Source organism: Hydra vulgaris, chromosome 05, assembly GCF_038396675.1.
Source record: "Hydra vulgaris chromosome 05, alternate assembly HydraT2T_AEP".
Lineage (NCBI taxonomy): Eukaryota > Metazoa > Cnidaria > Hydrozoa > Anthoathecata > Hydridae > Hydra > Hydra vulgaris.
In genome coordinates this window covers 3,176,612-3,177,500 of record NC_088924.1, presented here as the reverse complement: position 1 = coordinate 3,177,500, position 889 = coordinate 3,176,612, and positions in this window count along the sequence as shown.

The window sequence follows — 889 nt, the reverse complement described above, 5'->3', positions numbered from 1 at the left end:
TTTTTTTACAAAGTCTTTGATTGTCATTTTAATAACAAGCGTCGTTTTACAAAAATAATTTTTAAAGAATTTTATAATAAGATATTTGACATGTTATAAAATATTTTGACAGGAAAAAAGATAAGTGAAGATTTTAATTCAAAAAAGCGTAAAATTATAAGAAAATAATTTGACAAAACACGCCTATCAATAGATATTAATTAAATGATATTGGCTTTGGATTATACGCTGACAAAAAAAAAGAGTTTAGTTTTGCGGATCTTTTTTTATTTTGCTCGTCTGTATTTAGACGCCTGTTGTATATGTTACACACCTATTAGAAATATATTTTGCAAGCCTTGTAGAACATTTTAAATTTCTTTATGAAACAAAAAATATTGCAAAATATAAAATTAAAACTATATGTTTAATGCTCTTTATATTCTTATAAATTTTGACTAAACCCTGAGCTTCACCGTGCAAAATAAAGAAATGACTAATACATTTGAAACACCGAGAAACTTTGATCAAACTGCTTTTGCTTACTGTTTTAAATTAAGTCGGATTCTTAGAAATTCCGTCGCCGGAATACAAGGCTTGTATCTAAACAACGTACATGAACGTCACTGTCTCTAGTGAACTGTATCCATGTTATCTAGGTAACTCTGTTATCTACATTTTACTGAATGATGCTTATCGTTTTCTAATGTTGTTGAGTTTGCAACTTATATTTGGTTATTTTTAACTTGCGGTTTCTTAATATGAAACAAATCTTTTATTTGCATTGACTGTATTCATCGCATATAACATTTAGTTCCATTACATACCATTGCATTCTTTTTATCAAATTCAAAAGTATTGTTTTTTGATACATTAGATTCATTTTTTTTTTTTTTTTTATATTTATAAA